Source organism: Nycticebus coucang, chromosome 10 (genome assembly GCF_027406575.1).
Source record: "Nycticebus coucang isolate mNycCou1 chromosome 10, mNycCou1.pri, whole genome shotgun sequence".
Lineage (NCBI taxonomy): Eukaryota > Metazoa > Chordata > Mammalia > Primates > Lorisidae > Nycticebus > Nycticebus coucang.
In genome coordinates, this window is record NC_069789.1 from 87,879,148 (window position 1) to 87,898,480 (window position 19,333).

The window sequence follows — 19,333 nt, forward strand, 5'->3', positions numbered from 1 at the left end:
GCCACAACACCAGGCTTTTTTTTTTTTTTTTTTTTGAGACAGAGTCTCACTATGTCATCCTGGGTAGAGTTCCCTAGCATCACAGCTCACAGCAACCTCCAAGTCTTGGGCTTAAGCAATTCTCTTGCCTTAGCCTTCCAAGTAGCTGGGACTATAGGCACCCCCACAACAACCAGCTATTTTTGTTGTTGTTGTTGTTGTTGTTGTTGGGGATTCATTGAGGGTACAATAAGCCAGGTTACACTGATTGCATTTGTTAGGTAAAGTCCCTCTTGCAATCATGTCTTGCTCCCAGAAGGCGTGGCACACACCAAGGCCCCGCCCCTTCCCTCCTTCCCTCTCTCTGCTTTTCCTTCCCCCACCCCCGACCTTAATTGTCATTAATTGTCCTCATATCAAAATTGAGTACATAGGATTCATGCTTCTCCATTCTTGTGGTGCTTTACTAAGAATAATGTCTTCCACTTCCATCCAGGTTAATACGAAGGATGTAAAGTCTCCATTTTTTTTAATGGCTGAATAGTATTCCATGGTATACATATACCACAGCTTGTTAATCCATTCCTGGGTTGGTGGGCATTTAGGCTGTTTCCACATTTTGGCAATTGTAAATTGAGCTTCAGTAAACAGTCTAGTACAAGTGTCCTTATGATAACAGGATTTTTTTCTTTCTAACTTGAGTTCTTTGAGGTTTCTCCATACTTCCTTCCAGAAAGGTTGTACTAGTTTGCAGTCCCACCAGCAGTGTAAAAGTGTTCTCTTCTCTCCACATCCATGCCAGCATCTGCAGTTTTGAGATTTTGTGATGTGGACCATTCTCACTGGGGTTAGATGGTATCTCAGGGTGGTTTTGATTTGCATTTCTCTAATATATAGGGATGATGAACATTTTTTCATATGTTTGTTAGCCATTTGTCTGTCTTCTTTAGAGAAGGTTCTATTCATGTCTCTTGCCCATTGATATATGGGATTGTTGTCTTTTTTCATGTGGATTAATTTGAGTTCTCTATAGATCCTAGTTATCAAGCTTTTGTCTGATTGAAAATATGCAAATAGCCTTTCCCATTGTGTAGGTTGTCTATTTGCTTTGGTTGTTGTCTCCTTAGCTGTACAGAAGCTTTTCAGTTTAATTAAGTCCCATTTGTTTATTTTTGTTGCTGCAATTACCATGGCAGTCTTCTTCATGAAGTCATTCCCCAGGCCAATATCTTCCAGTGTTTTTCCTATGCTTTCTTTGAGGATTTTTATTGTTTCATGCCTTAAATTTAAGTTCTTTATCCATCTTGAATCCATTTTTGTGAGTGGGGAAAGGTGTGGGTCCAGTTTCAGTCTTTTACATGTAGACATCCAGTTCTCCCAACACCATTTATTGAATAGGGAGTCTTTCTCCCAAGGTATTTTCTTGTTTGATTTATTGAAGATTAGGTGGTTGTAAGATGTTAGTTTCATTTCTTGGTTTTCAATTCGATTCCAAGTGTCTATGTCTCTATTTTTGTCCCAGTACCATGCTGTCTTGAGCACTATGGCTTTGTAGTACAGACTAAAATCTGGTATGCTGATGCCCCCAGCTTTATTTTTATTACTAAGAACTGCCTTAGCTATACGGGGTTTTTTCTGGTTCCATACAAAACGTAGAATCATTTTTTCCAAATCTTGAAAGTACGATGTTGGTATTTGATAGGAATGGCATTGAATAGGTAGATTGCTTTGGGAAGTATAGACATTTTAACAATGTTGAGTCTTCCCATCCATGAGCATGGTGTGTTCTTCCATTTGTTAAAATTCTCTGCTATTTCCTTTCTGAGGATTTCATAATTTTCTTTATAGAGGTCCTTCACCTCCTTCGTTAGGTATATTCCTAGATATTTCATTTTCTTTGAAACTATGGTGAAGGGAGTTGTGTCCTTAATTAGCCCCTCATCTTCACTGTTATTGGCGTATACAAAGGCTACTGACTTGTGGACATTGATTTTATATCCTGAAACGTTACTGTATTTTTTGATGACTTCTAGGAGTCTTGTGGTTGAGTCTTTGGGATTCTCTAAGTATAAGATCATGTCGTCAGCAAAGAAGGAGAGTTTGACCTCCTCTGCTCCCATTTGGATTCTCTTTATTTCCTTGTCTTGCCTAATTGTATTGGCTAGAACTTCCAGCACTATGTTGAACAGTAAAGATGACAGCTTGTCTGGTTCCAGTTCTAAGAGGAAAAGCTTTCAGTTTTACTCCATTCAGTAAAATATTAGCTGTGGGTTTGTCATAGACAGCTTCAATCAGTTTTAGAAATGTGCCACCTCATTTTTTGTTGGGCGGCACCTGTGGCTCAAAGTGGTAGGGCGCCGGTCCCATATGCCGAAGGTGGCAGGTTCAAACCCAGCCCCGGCCAAAACCCACCAAAAAAAAAAAAAAAAGAAATGTGCCACCTATGCCTATACTCTTCAGTGTTCTAATTAGAAAAGGATGCTGGATTTTATCAAAAGCTTTTTCTGCATCTATTGAGAGGATCATATGATCTTTATTTTTGCCTCTGTTAATACGGAGGATAACGTTTATGGACTTGCGCGTATGTTAAACCAGCCTTGCATCCCTGGGATGAAACCTACTTGATCATGATGTATGACTTTTTTGATGATAAGCTCTAATCTATTGCCTAGGATTTTGTTGAGAATTTTTGCCTCTATATTCATGAGTGAGATTGGTCTGAAATTCTTCTCTTTGGTTGGATCTTTTCCTGGTTTTGGTATCAGGGTGATGTTTGCTTCATAGAATGTGTTGGGGAAGATTCCTTTCTCCTCAGCTTTTTGGAATAATTTCTGCAGTACAGGAATAAGCTCTTCCTTGAAGGTTTGATAGAATTCTGGTGTGAAGCCATCTGGACCAAGGCATTTTTTGGTTGGAAGCTTTTTTATTGTTTCTTTGATCTCAGTGCTTGAAATTGGTCTGTTCAGGAGCTCTATTTCTTCCTGGCTGAGTCTAGGGAGAGGGTGTGATTCCAAATATTGATCCATTTCTTTCACATTGTCAAATTTCTGGGCATAGAGTTTCTGGTAGTATTCAGAGATGATCTCTTGTATCTCTGTGGGATCAGTTGTTATTTCCCCTTTATCATTTCTGATTGAGGTTACGAGAGATTTTCCTTTTCTATTTCTCGTTAGTCTCGCCAATGGTTTATCTATTTTATTTATTTTTTCAAAAAACCAACTCCTTGTTTCATTAATTTTCTGAATGATTCTTTTGTTTTCAATTTCATTTTTTTTTAAACATCTCTTTTCTTATTGAACATTTATTTATTTATTTTTTTTGTGTGTGTGTGGTTTTTGGCTGGGGCTGGGTTTGAACCCACCACCTCTGGCATATGGGGCTGACACCCCACCTGTATGAGCCACATGCGCCCTACTCTGATTTGATTTTGGATATTTCGTTTCTTCTACTGAATTTAGGCTTAGATTGTTCTTCTGTTTTCAATTCCATAAGATGGCTTGTGAGTTTGTTGATGCGTTCTCTTTCTGTTTTTCGAATGTAGGCATCTAAAGCAATGAATTTTCCTCTCAAAACTGCTTTTGCAGTATCCCGCAGGTTTTGGTAGCTTATGTCTTCATTGTTGTTATGCTCAAGGAAGTTAATGATTTCCTGTTTTATTTCTTCCTGCTCCCATCTGTTATTCAACAGAAGGCTGTTTAATTTCTATGCCTTTGTGTGGGGTCGAACGTTTTTGTTAGAGTTGAGTTCCACCTTTAGTGCCTTATGGTCTGAGAAGATACAAGGTAAAATTTCAATTCTTTTGATTCTGTTGATAATTGTTTTGTGTTCCAGGATATGATCAATTTTGGAGAATGTTCCATGGGGTGATGAGAAGAATGTATATTCTTTATCTTTGGGATGGAGTGTTCTATATGGATCTATCAAGCATAGTTGTTCTAGGGTCTCATTTAAATCTCTTATATCTTTGTTTAATTTCTGTTCAGAGGATCTGTCCAGCTCTGTAAGAGGAGTGTTAAAGTCCCCTGTTATGATGGTATTATCAGATATCATATTGCTCAGACTGAGTAAGGTCTGTTTCAAGAATCTGGGAGCATTTAAATTGGGTGCATAAATATTTAGAATTGAAATGTCTTCTTGTTGTATTTTTCCCTTGACCAATATAAAGTGACCATCTTTGTCTTTTTTGACTTCAGTTGCTTTAAATCCACATGAATCTGAAAATAAGATCACAACTCCTCTTTTCTTCTGAATGCCATTTGCCTGAAAAATTGTCTTCCAACCCTTGACTCAGAGTTGTAATTTGTCTTTTGAAGCCAGGTGTGTTTCTTGCAGACAGCAAATGGATGGCTTGTGTTTTTAATCCAGTCAGCCAATCTATGTCTCTTCAGTGGGAAATTCAAGCCATTAACATTTATTGAGATAATTGATAAGTGTGGTAGTATTCTATTCGTCTTATTTGGTGAGAGTCCATTGCTTAGTTTTATCTTTTGCATCAGTGTGGAGGTTAGGTTCTGTCCTTTAATTTCTGAGTTCTTACTTTGCTGCTGATCTATTGTGGTCAGTGTGTAGAACAGGTTGAAGTATTTCCTGTAGAGCTGGTCTTGTTGTGGCGAATTTCCTCAATGTTTGTATATCCGTAAATGATTTGATTTCTCTGTCAATTTTAAAGGTTAGCTTAGCAGGGTACAGAATTCTGGGCTGGAAATTGTTCTGTTTAAGTAGATTAAAGGTAGATGACCATTGTCTTCTTGCTTGGAAAGTTTCATTAGAGAAGTCTGCGGTCAATCTGATGGATTTGCCCCTGTAGGTCAACTGGCACTTACTCCTGGCAGCTTGCAGAATCTTTTCTTTTGTCTTGACTTTGGACAGGTTCATCACAATGTGTCTTGGAGAAGCTCGGTTAGAGTTGAGGCGACCTGGGGTCCGATATCCCTCTGAAAGCAGTGTGTCAGAATCTTTGGTGATATTTGGGAAATTTTCTTTTATAATATTCTCTAGTATGGCTTCCATTCCTCTGGGGCATTCTTCTTCCCCTTTGGGATTCCTATAACTCGTATGTTGGGACACTTCATAAAGTCCCATAATTCTGACAGTGAACGTTCTGTTTTCTCTCTCCTCTTTTCTGCCTCTTTTACTATCTGAGTTATCTCAAGAACTTTGTCTTCTACCTCTGAAATTCTTTCTTCTGCATGGTCTAACCTGTTGCTGATACTTTCCATTGCATCTTTAAGTTCCCTATTTGACTGCTTCAGTTCCCTCAGCTCTGCTATATCCTTTCTATATTCTTCATATCGTTCATCTCTTATTTGATTCTGTTTTTGGATTTCCTTTTGGTTATTTTCCACTTTATTAGCAGTTTCCTTCATTGTTTCCATCATTTCCTTCATTGTTTTCATCATGTGTATTCTAAATTCCCTTTCTGTCATTCCTAACATTTCTTTATAGGTGGAATCCTCTGCAGTAGCTACCTCATGGTCCCTTGGAGGGGTTGTTCTGGACTGGTTCTTCATGTTGCCTGGAGATTTCTGCTGATTCTTCCTCATTAGTGATTTATCTGTTTCCTTGCCCTAATTTTCCTTTCACTTCCTCTTGCTCTTTAAGTTCCCATGGCTGTGGACTAACGTTTTGATGAGTCCTTTTGATATAGGACCAGAAGGATGAGAAGGTTGAAGAGCAAGAAGGGATGAAAGAAAGAAGGAAAGAACGAAAAGAAAATAGAGAAAGGAGAGGGGGTGGGTAAAAGGAATATTGACAAAAAGAAGAGAGGCACAGAAAGAGGGGGACAGAGCAATATAGGTGTACAGTAGGGTACTTTGACACAATCTTAAAAAAACCCAACCTCTGGGGGTGTCCGGTTGGGTGGTTCCCTTGAGGTCAGCAGCTCTTTGCTAACCTGATCAGACACAGTACCCCACCTCCACCAAGTAGAAAGAAAAGACAAAAATGCTATAAATCAAACCAAAACAAGCAAACAGAAAACTTTACAGGATAAAATTGGGTGAAAAACCAAATAATAGAGGTAGAAACCCTAGCAAAAATGAAGTTCTAGTTATTGAAAAAGGCAGCAATGGGAAATTGTATTTAAACTAGAAAAATTGAGAAAGAAAATATCTGTACGGAAAAGGTTGAAATTAAAAAACAAAACAACAACAACAACATCAATATAAACAAAAAACAAATGAACAAAAAGAAAAAAACAACCAAAAACAAAGCAGTATATATATCTTGTTGAATATTGTCTGGACAACAGGTGGTCTTCTGGGGTATGAGATGTTAATCACAATGCTGATATGAATGGAGGCTTCCGCTGATTTCTCAAACCCCACACGGTAGACACCCTAAATCTCTCTTCAGCCCTCTTAAAGGGCACTTTAAACTTCTAAACTTGCTAAGCAGAAGCTTTCCCAGGAAAGTGCTTATGACTGGAATCACTGCTGAAGTGGCTATCCACTTACCCAGTGTGCCAAAACAGGTCTCACTCTGCCCCTGAGGGTTAGGGCTGTAAGGCTGCTCAGTCACTAGGTTACTAGCTCCCGCCCAATCCTTGCTCTGCAACCCTGAGGGCAGATCTTGCTGGGGCAGTTCTCTCCCAGTGGCTCCCTGTGGCCCATAGCCAAACACTATTAGCTCCATTCGGCTCAGCGGCTCAGTCTGGGGCCATAGACAACGCCCAAAGTTCTCCGCACTCCTGCTCAAGCTCTCTCCAAGGCAGTTCAACTGAGTGCCAAGTCCAAAAACACCAAAACAGTTCACAGGTAAGGCCTTTCCAGTTTGCAGTCTCGCTGCTACTGTACTTATAGCTGTCGGCAAGATTAGGCTGATTGAACACACGCAACCACTTGCCAGCTTTCCACTGTTTTTGTCCTCCTCTTGGGGTCCAAAAGTCTCTCGCTGATTCCCTGTATCCTCAAAGGAATGATTATAGGCAGATCCCACCAGCCAGAGATGCCTGGAGTCTTGTCTTCCCAGACTCATGATGCCCAGATGCAGGGAAGCTGTTACTCGGCCGCCATCTTGCTCTCTCTGCCCCAGCTATTTTTGTTTTGTTGTTGTAGTTGTAGTTGTTATTGTTGTTTGGCAGGCCTGGGCCAGGTTCAAACCCACCAGCCCTGGTGTATGTGGCTGGCACCCTAGCCGCTAAGCTCAGGCACCAAGCCCACTCGGCTATTTTTTTTAGAGGCAGAGTCTCACACTTACTCAGACTTGTTTCAAACTCCTGAGCTCAAGCAATTCACCTGTCTTGGCCTCCCAGAGTGATAGGGTTACAGGCATGAGCCACCATGCCCGGCCAGTATATAGAATAGTTAAGAAAATGTTTCTTTTCCTTCTTAGGGATACTGCTTTTAAAATTGATGTTTGTCCTTGGGAAGTCAATTGATATACATGTGCCTGATCCAGTAAATATCTCCCAGATCCTTAGAATACCAAAGCTCTCCTCTATATTTTAAACCAGGGATGTCCAATCTGCTGCCAGCCTCATGCAGATTTTGTGAGGACTCTTTTGGTTATGTATGGCGTTGGATGTCACAAAAAGTATGCACAGACCTTTTTTTAGTAATTAGCTTTCATTAGCATTTGTGCCTTTACTGTATGGCCCCAGACAACTCTTATTCTTCCAAAGGGAGGCAGGAAAAAAAAAAGTTGGGATATCCCTGCTCTAAACTATGCAACTGGACCTAAAATGGAAAGCCCTCCTGAAACTCCTATCCATTCTAGACTAAAACATGCAAGGTAGGGAAATACGCTCCTGAAGATACTCAGATCTATAACCTACCAGGAGGGGGAAAGAGGATATAGACTACAGTTTGCAACTCAAACCATCAGCGGCAGGACTGAACAGTATCCTCTGATTGGGCAGAGAACGCCTTCCTGAGCACCAGAGTGCAGGTGGGTAAACCCATAGCAGATGTGGAGCAATCCCTTTTGCCTTCATTTTTGCCAAATAAACGAAGGAAGTCAGTCCTAATGGATGAGAATAGCATCAAAGGGAGGAACGCTGTGAAGGAATGCCTCCCGGGGAGAAGACATCTGAGCTGCATTTTGGATTAACATTTTTTAATAAACTGTCTAACAAAACCAATAGAAATCTTGATAAGCCAACTTCAGGGAACTGAAGCAAAGGTAAGTATATTTCCCCAAAGAAATACAAAGCATATGGCCTGGCATCTGATTTGGCAACAGGACAGAATATCTGAAATTGGGACTGTCCTGAAAAATGGAGAGCATATGGTCACTCAGAGCATGGGGTGTAGCTTGGGAGCAGGTTCCAAGGTGTGAGAGGAATGAGCCAAGGAAAGGAAAGAAAATGCCTAATGTCATCAACATTGATTGCAGAGTTAAAAATAGAGCTAAGATAGGAAAGCCAACAAGAACTCCCTGAAGAGTTTCTCTCTTCTCTCTGGTGTGATTGGTATTAACAGCCTCCAACAACACCTAGTAGGTATGATTTCGAAGTGGGTGATGACGCGTTTTGAACTAATATTAGACGTGAGGGTCAGGAAATAAGGGCAAAGCAGGAAATAGGCAGCATCTACTGTCCCAGAGATAATGATTAAACTCTCATCTCTAAACTCTCACCTTATGACAAATACAAGCATTGTAATTATTCTATTTAATAGTTTATATGTTCTTTAAATAGAAGAAAAAAATCAAAAGATGTAATTTTTTTTTCCTTTTTAAAAGGCAGACAATATTTTTAGCCTAAAGAGAAAACTGATTGATTAGATTATATTTGGTTACTTCTTGTTTATACTATTTATACACAGTATAAATTTCCAAGAATCCACCTTTAGGCCAGGCATGGTAGCTCATGCCTTTAATCCTAGCACTCTGGGATCTGAGGCAGGTGGATTGCCCAAGCTCAGGAGTTACAGACCAGGCTGAGCAAGAGTGAGACCCAGTTTCAAAAAAACAGTTGGGCCTTGTGGCAGGCACCTATAGTCCCAGCTACTCAGAAGGCTGAGGCAAGAGGATTGCTTGCGCCCAAGATTTTGAGGTTGCTGTGATCTATGACACCACGGCACTCTACTAAGGGCAACAAAATGAGACTCTGTCTCAAAAAAAAAAAAAAAATCCATATTTAAAATAAGTAGTTCAATCTGAGTATGGTACTTCCTGGGATAAAAGAAAATAAATTTTGAAAATCTGAGGACTTTTTAAAAAGGCAGAAATCAGCTGAAAAGCTATTTCAGGGAGGAAATAATTTATAAAAACCAAACATCTAGGCATGAAGACAGAATTAAGTGGTTAATCTCATATATCCACATTCAAGAAAAATAGGTACCTGGGGCAGTGCCCACAGCTCAGTGGGTAGGGTGCCAGCCACATACACTGAAGCTGGCGGGTTTGAACCCGGTCCGGGCCTGCTAAAACAACAATGAAAACTGTAACAACAACAACAAAAAAATACCCAGGCATTGTGGCGTGGTTCCTGTAGTCCCAACTACTTGGAAGGCTGAGGCAAGAGAATCCCTTAAGCCCAAGAATTTGAGGTTGCTGTGAGCTGTGATGCCACAGCATTCTACCCAGGGTGACAGCTTGAGACTCTGTCTCAAAAAGAAAAAAAGAAAAAAGGTACCTGATCAGAGATAATTCACAAAAGAAGAAATAGAAGGCCAAAAGGCATATGTGTATTAAAATGTTTACAATCAATAAAACAATGAGATATCTTTTTACCTAACAAATTAATAAAGATTTAAAAGAGTAGTAGTATTTAATGTTAATAAAATAGTAGTAGTGTTTAGTGTTAATAAACTAATACTACTAATTTGAGGGTGGAAGTAGACAGCATCACAGGTGACTGATAGGAACATAAAAGGCACAACCCTTCTGGGCAGCAATTTGTCAAAATATGTAATATAATAAAAGCCTAAAAAATGAGCACACCTCTGAAACAAACATTCTAATTATAATACACATTTTTTTTAAGCAATCAGAAAAATGTTCAAGGATAAATATACATTTTTTGACAGTATTGTTTATAAAAGCTAAAAACTCGATGATGACATATTAAGATACTTCTGTACACTGTGAAGTGCGCATTTAAAATCATTTTATCTATTTAGAAAGAAATTCACAATACCAGTAATAAAACAGGTTCTGAAATAGTATGGATAGTTAGACCCCAAATTATAAAAAATTCTATAGCTACAGATATAAATGTTTCCAAGAACAAATATCAAAATGTTAGCAGTGGCAGAATTATGGATGCTTTTTTCTGTTTGTCTTGTTGTATTTTCTGTTATTCTTTAATTACATGTGTTATTTATGTACTAACATTTTTATGACCATTTTATAAGCAGAATTATCTTCACTGAAAATTTCCTCTCCAAAGGATGGAAAATCAAAGTGCAGAAATATAAGAATATTAAGAACGTGAAGCTGGATGAGAGGTAGATGTTTTCAGGAGGGACGCCATAACTATCAGGAAAAAACATGAAGAACTTTTATACATGCTCCAAAGATGAATAGCCGAATAGATATTTTAGGTGACTGCTTCATTCTATTTCCCTGACTTTAAAAATTCTTCATCTTGAGAAATAAGCATTCAGACATTTAGGGGTTATGGGATGGGGAAAATCAAATATTTTCTGTCAGCAATTATACTTTTAAATGATTTTACATCCTGTCAATGTTTATCTCATTGTGGGGAAAATGGTTCATGATAGTTTCAATTACAAGAAATACCTCAGAATCTCAAAAATACAGTAAGAGCATCATTATTTGATACTTTTCTGAGAGCCTTTCAAAATACTAAAAGGTGTGCTAACCTCAGAAAGTATCTGTAATAACTATATGAGCTGGCTGGGCACGTTAGCTCACGCTTGTAATCCCAGCACTTGGGAGGCCAAGGTGGGTGGTTTGCCTGAGCTCACAGGTTCGAGACAGGCCTGAGCCAGAGAGAGCCCTCATCACTAAAAATAGCCATGTGTTGTGGTGGGTACCTATCATCCCAGCCTACTTGGGAGGCTGAGGCAAGAGAATCACTTAAACCCAGGAGTTTGAGGTTGCTGTGAGCTGTGACACCACGGCACTCTACCGAGGGCTACAAAGCAAAACTGTCTCAAAAAATAAATAAATAAAATAAAATAAAAATAATTATATGAACTGAATTTAGCTGGTATAATTCCTAGGATCACTGGTGAAGCACAGGTTCCCAAACTGCTTACACACAAAAATGTCTGTTTCAGTCAAGCTCCTTAGTAGGAATAATAAAGACCAACTCCTCCTGATATAAGCAGAACAGTAGTTACTAAAAGGATGCTGTCTTGATTGTTTGGGCTGTATATAACAAAATTCCATAGATTGGGTAGCTTACAAACAACAGAATTTTTGTTTTTTTGTTTTTGCAGGTTTTGGCCAGGGCTGGGTTTGAACCCACCACCTCCAGCATATGGGGCCAGCACATCACTCCTTTGAGCCACAGGAGCCGCCCTTACGAACAACAGAATTTTGTCTTACAATTCCAGAGTCTGGGAAGTCTGAAATCAAGGGACTAGTAGATTTGGTGCCTGGTGAGGGTCCATTGCTTGAGTCATGGGTGGCACTTTATCACTGTGTCCTTAAGTGGTAGAAGAAACAAGGCAGCTCTCTGGGGCCTCTTTTATAAGGGCACTAATCCCAGTCATGACGACTTTGCCCTTATGTCCTAACCCTTACTAAAGGCCCCACCTCCTGACACCTTCACATTGGTGATTAGATTTCAACCTAAGAGTTTGAGGGGGTCCAGGCTCAGTGGCTCATGCCTATAATCCTAGCACTCTGGGAGGCCGAGGCGGGTGAATTGCTTCAGCTCACGGGTTCAAGACCAGCCTAAGCAAGAGCGAGACACCATCTCTAAAAATAGCCGGGCACTGTAGTGGATGTCTATAGTCCCAGCTACTTGGGAAGCTGAGGCAAGAGAATCATTTGAGCTCAAAAGTCTGAAGTTGCCGTGAGTTATGATGCCGCAGCACTCTACCGACGGCAACAAACTGAGATTCTGTCCCAAAAAGAAAAAAAAAGAAAGAGTTTTGGTGGGACACAGATATTCAGACCATAGCAGATATTCAGTTATACTTCTATAAATGTTTTTAAAGAGTTATTGGGTAGCGAACAGAATTGCTGAAAGGCCTGAAACTGAGCAGAAGGGATAAACCAGCCACAGAACTGATATGATGAGGAACTTGGCTAGTGTTACAACTATGTTGGTTTTCCCAGGACTGAGTTGACTTCAGTGGTTTCCAGGGATTTGGAGGCTTCCATGCTATAATCTGGAAAGTGCTGGGCCAAGGATGACAAAGCAGTCATCCTGCAGCTAGCACCGCAGACATCAAGCACAAGACAGACAAAACGATTTGCTCTTTGGCCATTTATGCACTGGGAACTCAAGCTTTCGGTAACGTCTACTGCCACTAGGAAAGAGAGAGGGAGGGAGAGATAAAGAGAAGGAGACAAACTGTGTTGTCTTACTTGTCTCTCCAGGTCTGAGTCAAAGATCTAGCACAGATGTCTGGTTGAAAAGCCTACGTCACGCTGGGGCAGTGTCTCACGCCTGTAATCCTAGCACACTAGGAGACCGCAGTGGGTGGATCACTTGAGCTCGAGTTTGAGACCAGCCTGACCAAGAGCAAGACCTGTCTCTATTAAAAACAGAAAAACTAGCCAAGCGTTGTGGTGGGCACCTGTAGTCCCACCTACTCAGGGAAGCTGAGGCAAGAGGATGGCTTGAACCAAGAATTTGAGTTGTCTGTGAGTGATGACTCCCTGGCACTCTACCCAGGGTGACAGAGCGAGACTGTCTCAACAAAAAGAAAAGAAAAGCCAGGTCACATTCCTGCATTCTCACTGCAAGGGAGGAAGAGAAAATGAGTAGACCACATATGACGTCAGCTTCCATTATGGAAAGCAGCCTTTGCTTGCCACCAAGATTTACCTGGTAGGAATACTCTAAATATAGAGAAGAAGTTCAGGTGGCCCAAATAATGACCAATTCCTACTATAGTATCCAAATTATTTTTAATTCTCTAATATTATTTATTTAAGAACACTGAGGCAACCATTTATCTGGCTGGTGTATACCAGATAAATGATTTCTTTCTTTTCAAATTTTTAAAAGTCAGATACCAGCACCTGTGGTCCCAGCTACTTGGGAGGCTGAGGCAAGAGAATCCCTTAAGCCTAAGAGTTTGAGGTTGCTGTGAGCTGTGACCTCACAGCACTTTTCTGAGGTGACATAGTGAAACTGTCTCAAAAAAAAAAAAGTCAGATAACAGAATGTTACTGTAATATTATAATTATTTGGCCACATAATAGTTTATAACTGTTGTGCTATGCAAATCTACGATGGAAATGATCCTATACTTAGTTTGTAAAAAATTTAGTTATTCTGACCTTTGTCATAAGGAATTGGACCATTTTTATTATTTACCAGGGGAAAAAAATTTCTCTCTTTTGTTTTTAGTATGTCTTGAAGAAAAGAGTAGTTATAAAAGGGTTACTGTGTTTGCCAAGAAGAAATAGATTTTAATGGAAACCTTTTATCTAGGACAAATTTCAGGAACAGTAATGGACAGTGTGTTCTGCGCAACTCTTTTGTCCTTGCTCTTATATTTATTGTGGTCAAGTGATTTGAGGAAAGGATTTCAAGTCAGGATTTCTGTGTATTTTTCTTAGCTGTTCATTTCTCTTACAGAGTGACCTTGTACAAACCCCTTAACATTTTTGTTGTGTCTTCATATATTGAACTATAAAATGGGAATGCCTGTATTTAATCAAAGATACAATTTTTACTGACAGATGGTAAAGAACGAAACACTGGAACAAGAATTCTTGTTCTGTCCTTCACAATGTAGTTTTGAGGCCTTGGCCACATCACTTTAATTCTCATGTCTTGAGTTTCCTCAATCTATAAATAATAATAATAACCGCACTGCCTATATCAAATTATGTACACAAAAGCATTTTTCAAAGTATGAAACAGTAAATGGAAAGTGTTATTATTGAATTATATCTTCTAGCATTTAAGATAGAATGCAGAGTGCTTCCTTTCTTTATATCTAGAAAATGCAGAATGCTTCCTTTCATTTTCTCTAGAAAACATGTCTCTGAAAATCGATTTAAAATTACAGAAGCTAATAGAGAAGTCATTTTAAGTTTGCATATGGCATTTATCGTCTTACCATTTTATCTTCTGTATGACAGATTTTTAAATGGCAATTATTAATGCAATTTTCTTGCACTTAACTGTTTGTAGGATTCCATTCTTTCAAAAGCTTTATGAATTATACTATGGTTCCTTAAATTCTGAGAATGCTCTTCTTAGGTTTTTAATTAATATATCATAGTTGTGCATATTTCAGGGGGTACATGTAATATTTTAGTACATGTATGCAGTGAGATATGATCAAATCAGGGTAATGATAAAATCCATTTCCTCAAATATTTATCTTTCTTTGGGAATATTACACAAAGAAAATTATCTAGCTATTTTGAAATATACAAAAAATTATTATTAACGATAATTTCCCTACTGTACTATCAGATACTAGGATTTGTTTCTTCTGACTGTATTTTTGTACCCATTAAACAATTTTTCTTCATCTCTCTCCCTCTCTCCTTCCCTTCACAGTCTCTGGTAGCCACCATTCTATTCCCTATTAAGATTTTCTTTTTTAAACCTACGATGTGAAAAATGAGATTCCATACAGGAGACAACCATCAATATAGCAAATAGAAACTGGTGAATGGTTCTAATTAAAATATTACCCCCTATCAGAGGCATAGAATATAAACTCCATTTATAATGAGGAGGGAAAATGGAGAGGAAGAGAATGTGTTGAAAGAGATTTACTTGACAAATATACCATATCTACTTTGTGAAATTACCAAGTGCCTAAGAACTAGGAAAGAACTCAAATAGCTTCTGTGAAGTGGCTGCTTTGTTTCTTTTATCTCTGGCCCTTTAAATAGTGTCTGGATAATCTCACATTAACTCTCTGGAGCTGTAAATTTATAGATTAAAAACTGCTGATGCAGGACAGCTATGTGATTAATCAAAATACCAGAAACACAAGCAGGCAGGCAAGAAGCTTATTCTGGCAGCTCCATAATTTGGGTTCTTCAGTAGGAAAAAATATCTCAAACCTACCCCTTTACCAAAGTTTTTTTCTATTTCTCAACTCTCACTGTTTAAACCTAAATAGAATTCCTTTCTATTTTAAGCCTCTTTCAACAAGTGAAAGCTGAATTTACACACCAGTTTTTGTCTTTTATCCATCAACACTTTAGTTGGAGACAACCGACACTGGCTATTAATCTCAAGTGGGATAAATCCTTGTGACTCTTTCCTCACACCTACTCTGAGTGCATTTTTTCACAAAAGTTTAGTTTGGGACAAATGATCTGAAGAGGTGGTGCTGACTGATCCTCTGAGTGACCTTGGCAATCTCTCAAATTCTTTTCCTAGAGAATGTAATACAGTTAGTAAATGTAGTAATATAGTTTTTTTGTTTGTTTGTTTTGTTTTGTTTTTTGAGATAGAGTCTTATTTTGTCACTCTGGATAGAGTGCCGTGGCGTAATACCTCACAGCAACCTCAAACTCTTGGGCTCAAGAGAGCCCCTTGCCTCAGCCTCCCTAGGAGCTGGGACTATAGGCACCCACCACAACACCAACACCAGGCTTTTTTAGAGATGGTGTCTAACTCTGCCTCAGGCTGGTCTCCATGACCTCAGGTGATCCACCTGCGTTGGCCTCCCAGAGTTCTAGGTATTACCTCTTGAGCCACCATGCCTGGCCTAGTAATGTAGTTTTTAATGAAAAACTGTATGTAATCTGGCTCAGTGCCTGTAACTCAGCAGCTAGGATGCCAGCCACATACACCAGAGCTGGCGGGTTCGAATCCAACTTGGGCCTGCCAAACAACAATGACAACTACAACCAAAAAATAGCCAGGCTTTGTGATGGGTGCCTGTAGTCCCAGCTACTTGGGCGGCTGAGGCAAGAGAATCATTTAAGCCCAGGAGTTGGAGGTTCCTGTGAGCTGTGACACCACAGCACTCTACTAAGGTGATATAGTGAGACTCTGTCTCAAAAAAAAAAAACAACTGTATGTAATCTGATATTGTCCTTAAGGTACAGGGAAACAAACAAAAACAACTATGTGATCTGTCTTTTCTGAAAAAGTACTCAAAAAAAATTTTTCCTGGTTTGCCTTAGTCCATTTATGCTGCTGTAACAGTCTGTGTAATTTATAAACAATAGAAAATTTTTTCACATTTGTGGAGCCTGGGAAGTCCAGGACCAAGGCACTGGCAAATTCATTGTCTGATGAGGGTCCAGCCTCTTCTTCTAAGATGATGCTTTGAATGCTGCATCCTCTGGAGGGGAAGAACACTTTGTCCTTACATAGTGGAAAAACAGAAGGGCAGAAAGGACTAGCTGCCTCCATCAAACCCTTTTACAAGGTCACCCAATCCCACCCACCATGGAGGAGCCCTCATGCCCCAATTACCTTTCAAAGATCCACTTCCCAACACTACCACATTGACAATATTTGAATTTTGGAGGACACATATTCAAACTCAGCATAGGTATTTGCTGACTTGGAGGTAGAGTTTAGATTCATAGTACTAAAAAGAGCAGATCATGGGAGGAGGCAAGATGGCTGACTGAAGCTAGCTTTCAGCCGAGGCTCCTGTCCAGAGGGAGAAATAATGGCCAGAAATAACCCAATAAAATGGAAGATCAAGAGCTGAGCTGAGAGAGAGAATCGATAGGTTTGCATCACCCCTGCTGCAACAAGCTGGGACTCCAAGGAAACAAATTTCAGGTACAAAACCCATCCCAAAGAGGATGGGAATCCTTCCTCTCTCCCATTCCCAGGAGAGTGACTTGAGGTGAGTAGAGAACAGAGGACCTTTTGATTCACCAAAGGGGAGAGAATGACTGAGGGCTGGGACTCCCTCCATGGAGAGATACTGCTGCCAGCCCAGGCAGTCTCTTGCCTGGGCCAAAAGTTGATCTAATATTCTCCTACTTTCCTGAACTCCCAAGCCTCCCCTCCTCCCTCTCCTGGCAGTCTGGAAGACTACCCCCTGCATAATTCACAGCATTTGGCAGATTTTTGCTAGGGCAGGGCACCTCATGAGTTGTGGGACAGTTGTGCTGACACTATAACTTTAATACAGGTGGGGAGTCACAAGGGGAGGGAGAATTGCCCCATGTTGGGAAAAGCAAAGTTCAGGTCCCATGCTACCAACCACCAGGACCGTGGCCCACCGGTTCCCTGGCTCAGCAGCCTGAGGTGGGCAGCTTAGCTCCCCACTTGGCTCCTGCAACCTGTGGCCTACAGTCAGCAACTCCCACCCAACTCCTGAGACCCAAGGCCCGGGGCGAATGACTCCTGCCCAGCCCTTGTGACCTGTGGCCCATGGCCAGTGACTCCCACCCAGCTCCTGCGACCCACAACCCATGGCCAGCAACTCCTGCCCAGCACCGGCAACCCCTGAGGCCCTTTGAGGCCTGCAACTCCACCCTTCAGCTTCCCGCCTGGCTCCTGTAGCCCAAGGCTAGGGGTCAGCAGCTCCGCCCTCTGGAGAGACTTTCTCCATGTTGGAAAGAGCGTATCTTGGTGCCACACTACCAAACACTGGCCACCCAAACCATCGCCCACCAGCTCCCTGGCTTAGCAGCCTGCAGTGGGCAGCTCAGCTCCCCGCCCGGCTCCTGTGACCCTTGCGCCAGTGGTAATGCCTTCCAGCTCCCTTCTGGCTCCTGTGACCTGCACATAGCAGTACCCCAGACCAGTGGCACCACTCCCCGACAGTGGCAGCGCTGCCCCTGATAGTGGCAGGAGCTCCACAGTCCCTCCCACTGGGGTCAAATTGAGCTGCCAGTGGACCTCAGCTGCCTAGATGCTGAAGACCTATTGAACTCTCCCACCTGATCGGTGTTTGTGTTGACTGAGACAATTGGTTTGGAACTCTTGACCTGGGCCAATCACCCAGGGACCCACCAAGGTTGTACCCTGGTTGTGTTGTTGTGGGAGTGTGGGATTCTCCCCTTCCAGTTGTTGCCTGCAGGGGGTGGGGTGGGGTGTCTTAGTTGCTTATATCTCCACAGCTATTTCAGCCCAAAGCCACTGATTCACTAGGATTGGACAGAGACTAGCTGAATACCGGTCAGCGCCATCTAGCCCCACCACACCAAATAGGTGCCCAGAGTTTCAGGCAGTAGTTCTGAATGGGACCTTTGTAAAGCTCTAAGGGAAAAGCCACAATCACCAGTCCCAGTTCTTTGGTAAAGGGCTGGTTAATTACAACTCCCAGAGCCCTCAATTCAATTTCACCTTGCCGGCTTCTCTAGCCAAATGGTGAAAAAATAATCGTGAGGTGGAATCAGCAGAAAAACTCTGGCAACATGAATAATCATGAATAACTCCCCCAAGGAATGATAAAAGAGACACAACTGAAGATCCCATTCATAAACAAATGGCTGAGATGTCAGAAATTGAATTCAAAATTTGGATTGCAAATAAGATCAACAGAATGGAGGTAAAGATGGAATTAGAAATTCAAGGAACAATTCAAAAGTTGTCTCAAGAATTCAATGAATTAAAAGACAAAAATCACCAAAGATTTTGATGCATTGAGGCAAGAACTTGCAGCCCTCAAAGATCTGAAAAATACAGTAGAATCCCTCAGTAACAGAATGGAGCAGGCAGAAGAAAGGATCTCTGACATTGAAGACAAAGTTTTTGAATGCTCCCAAATGCTCAAAGAGGAAGAGAAGTGGAGAGCAAAAATGGATCATTCCCTGAGAAAGTTGTGGGACCACTCCAAAAGAGCAAACATTTGCCTCATAAGAATCCCTGAAGGAGAAGAGGATGGTCCAAAAGGCACACTCTACTCCAAGAGATAATTGAGGAGAACTTCCCAAGCATGGCAAGAGATACTGAAATTCAGATAGCAGATGGTTTTAGAACCCCAGTACGACTCAACCCAAATAAAGCATCTTCTAGACACATTGTAATTAACTTCACCAAAGTTAATATGAAGGAGAAAATTCTGCAAGCAGCCAAATGTAAGAAAATCATAACCTACAAGGGGAAGAATATTAGAATGACTGCAGATCTCTCTGCTGAAACTTTTTAAGCCAGAAGAGGATAGTCATTGACCTTCAATCTCCTGAAACAAAACAACCTTCAGCCCAGGATCCTGTATCCAGCTAAATTGAGCTTCATTTATTACAGAGAAGTTAAATACTTTAATGACATACACACGTGGAAGAAATTTGCCATAATGAAACCAGCTGTTCAGGATATCCTCAGACCCATCCTCCATAATGACCAGCACAATGCTCTATCATCAAAGTA

The 19,333-nt window shown here is 40.7% G+C and overlaps 1 long non-coding RNA gene across 1 annotated transcript in view; it reads left to right on the forward strand.

The window, feature by feature from the left end:
- The window catches only part of LOC128595942 (uncharacterized), a 35,925-nt gene extending 23,547 nt beyond the window's left edge, over positions 1–12,378 (forward strand). Inside the window, exons 3-4 of the long non-coding RNA XR_008383014.1 lie at positions 10,281–10,466; positions 11,331–12,378. This is a non-coding gene — a long non-coding RNA (uncharacterized LOC128595942). The remainder of the gene's footprint in view (positions 1–10,280; positions 10,467–11,330) is intronic.
- Positions 12,379–19,333: the final 6,955 nt, after the last annotated feature.